This window comes from Glycine max, chromosome 2, assembly GCF_000004515.6.
Source record: "Glycine max cultivar Williams 82 chromosome 2, Glycine_max_v4.0, whole genome shotgun sequence".
Lineage (NCBI taxonomy): Eukaryota > Viridiplantae > Streptophyta > Magnoliopsida > Fabales > Fabaceae > Glycine > Glycine max.
The window spans coordinates 39583108-39586864 of record NC_016089.4 but is presented as its reverse complement, the minus strand read 5'-3'; positions in this window follow the sequence as shown (position 1 = coordinate 39586864).

Genomic DNA, 3757 nt, shown 5'->3' with positions numbered 1-3757 from the left:
ATGTTGATGTGATGCAATCACATAGCAGTGATGAGCCGATCACTAACATTGATGTTAGTAACTAGAATGTGTAAAAGCCAACCACTTCTTTAATTTCTCCAACTCCTCTAATTGACAACCAAGGTACTTATGTTTTTAACAATGTTACTTTAAAAATATATATTTTTATACATTACATTTTTTAAAATATAGAATTATGCTTAGGTGAAGAGAGTGTTCCTCGAGACACTTCATTTGAAAAGCAAAGTGGAGGTATGGTGATTAAAAATCATCTTAGTCCCCTGCACAAGATTGATCATGTCATTGTTACTCATGATCTTCCCTCGTTGTGGAATGCTAACATCAAAGGGTTCGAGTTCATCTCTACTGATAAATTGCTTACAAAGGTTGACTCGAAGATGATGGGCTATGTTGGGGCCGACATTAGTTTGGATTCTATTGAGTCTTACTTTATATGTCTGTTGCTACTATTTTCCATTGGAGAACTAGGTACACTGATATGGCTAAAAAATTCAAGGCTATTTTAGAAGATGGAAAGAAACTAGCTAAGGCTCTTAATGAGAAAAATTCTTTAATGATAAAATAGATTGAAATCATTGAGGGTCTTCAGAAGAAAATTTTTGATCATGAGAAGATAGTCTCCATGAAAGTTGTTGATAATGAAAAGCTTGTTAAGGCCATTGAAAGTCTTCACAAGAATTTCAACACTGCAGTTAAGGAATTGGCAAATACCAAAAATATTGTTAAGGCATTAAACGATCAATTGACTGTTGAAGAAAAGAAAAATAAAGCTCATGAGTAGGAAAAAGATAATCTACTAAAAGAGAGAGACTTGGCTGGTCAAGAAACTTCAAAATTACAAGCACAACTTGTCGATCAAAAGAGTGCAACAGAAAAGAAAAGTGTTGAGCATGTACAACAATTGCAACAAGCCTTCAAGATAGTTCATGAAGATGGTTTTAAGAAAGCTCTCTACCAACTTGCTCTATTCGCCCATAAAATAAATTTAAAGAAATTCGATGTGCTAAAAGATGTAAAGGATGGGGAGTTGGTAAGAGAATCTCAAATGGAGAGTTTTGAAGATGACTCTGATAGTGAAACGATCTCTAAGGCAAGAAATGTTGAGGCGACCTTACTCCCTGTTCTGACCTTAAATCGTTCAACAACATAGTTTATCCAAGTCATTTAAGACTATTTGTTGCGATTTGTATTTTGCTAAGTTATGATGTATTAAGTTTGATATCTACTATGATGTACTAAGTTTGATATCTAATGAAATTTTTAATTTATTATGTTTCAGTACTCAATGATCATCAAGCATTATTGTGAACAAGTTATTTTCAGTTTCATCAATGAAACAAGCATATTAGGCATAATATGTAAGTAAAAATGAATCCATAAAATAAGAGTAACATAAAAACGACTTCTACTACCTTAATCCCTTCTTTTTCCCTACTTCTGCTTTTTGTGCCAATGTGCTAGTTATTGTGAACAAGGTCATTATGTGTTTGCACAAAGACATTCAAGGTTAATGTACTATTTGTACAAGACATAAATAGGTCATCACATAGATTTGTGTAAGACATAACAAATCAATACACAGTTTTGTGTAAAACGTTATTGGCTTATAAGGAAGAAAGAGAACAAATAAGTTGAATAATCAAACAAAAGATATGGCAAATGATATGGTTTGTAAAAGGGTTTCATTAAGTGATTGTATTGATAGTACATTCCTTTTACAATGTGACCTAAGTGCGCCTCATTAAAACCTCTTTAAGCAAAACCTATTTTTTTTTTACTTGGTAAAAAAGACTGAAGTAGGAAAAAGAGTACGACACCTAGTTTTTTTAGCTGAAGTATGGCTAAAATGTGTTGCATTCTAGGTCCTTGGAATGACCTTTCTAGCAAGCTCTTCAAGTTAGTATGCTCCATTTGTAGTGTTGCACTGATTCTTAAGGCTCCTTCCTAGTTCAGAGCAAGTTTTCCTTCAGTGTGATCCTTCCTTGCTTCTCCTCTTATTCTCCATACAAGATCACCTACTCGGAACTCCCTTTTTCTTCAATTTTGACTCATGCTTCCGAGTTGCTCTCCTCTTAAAAACTTTTTCTTGAATATAAGTGTGATCTCTCTTTTACCTTGTCAATCATGTCTAGTTCTAAAGCTAGATTTTCATTTTTTAGGTGATCTCTCTTCAGTCCAAAGACATTTTGTTTCGCCTACTTTTTTCTTCATCTCTGTCAGGATGACTTTGTTCGTTGCTTTTGCTTGCTCATTTGTTTGTGCATGTTCCATAAAAGAGACCAAGTGCTTGATGTCGAGCTGCAATAGAAATTGTTTATTTCCTTTCTTCATGAAATGGGTGCCATTATTTGTGACTATGGAAAAGATGAGACCTTGTCTACAGATCAACGATCTCCATGTAAATTTTTGCTCCTTCTGAGCAGTCATTTTGGCAAGTGGTTCTGTCTCAATCAATTTGGTAAAGTAGTCAATGGCCACCAGTAAGAACTTCACTTGGACTTTTGCAATAGGAAAAAGACCAAGAATGTACATGGCCCAAAATGAAAATGGCCATGGTGAATGAATGTTATGTAATTTCTTTGAATGTTGTTGAACTCCTAGCATTCTTTGCACCTCTTTGAAAATTATGCATAATTAGTAAGCATTGTTGGCCAATAATAACCAACTCGGAGAACCCGAGCTTCCATGTTCCTTCCTTCTAAGTGCATGTCGTAGATTCCTCTGTGAATTTTATCATGACACATTGGGCTTCATCATCATTCAAACATTTCAACAATGGGGAAAAAATTCCTCATCGAAAAATCTTTCCATCAATGATAACATAATGGATAACTTAAACTTTACTTTCTTTGCCTCAATTTCATTTGTAGGTAACTGATCATTCACCAAATAATTCTATATCGGGTTCATCCAAAAGTCACTACCAATTTGACTTGCAAACTTGGTGTAACAAGTGTCTCTTGTATGAATGTTCGGTGTTGCCCTAACTTTTTGAAACTTGCCAACTTTGATAGCACATATGATTTGTCATTGTTTTCTTTGAAAATGTGCTTGATCTTGTACTTATCAAATCAACTTAGCCAACGCATCATTAGATGATAGTACATTTGCATATGTGTATCTTTGACTTGAAAATCTCCATTCACTTGGCCAATGACAAACTTGGAGTCACTTCTACACCCGATTTTCTTCACTCCAACTTCTTTTGCTAATTTTAACCCTGGAATCAGAGCCTCATACCCAGCTTGATTGTTAGAAGTTTTGAAATCCAACCTTAATGATTGCTCGAGTGAGACATCTCTAGGTCCTTCAAAGGTGATTCCTACTCTGCTACCCTTGGGGTTACAAGCTCCATTAACACATAACATCCACCAATTGCCTCTATCATTATTGCTCAGTTTAGTGGGATTCTCTGCAATGAAGTCAGCCAAGCATTGAGCTTTAATGGGTCTGGGTCCTCATGGATCAAATTTTAGTCCAAACTTAGATAGCTCCACGAACCATGCAATCATCCTTCTAGCGAGTTTTGGATTTCAAAGGACTTATTTGATAGGGTGGTCTATCTTGACTTTGACCTAATGACTTTTGAAGTATGGGCGCAACCTCTTTATCAAATTCGCTAACAAGAGTTCCAATTTTCAATCATCTAGTTTCTTTGTTCAGATCCTTGTAAGACTCTAATAGTAAAGTAGATTGACAATTGTTTTTTACCATCTTCCTACATTAATATTGAACT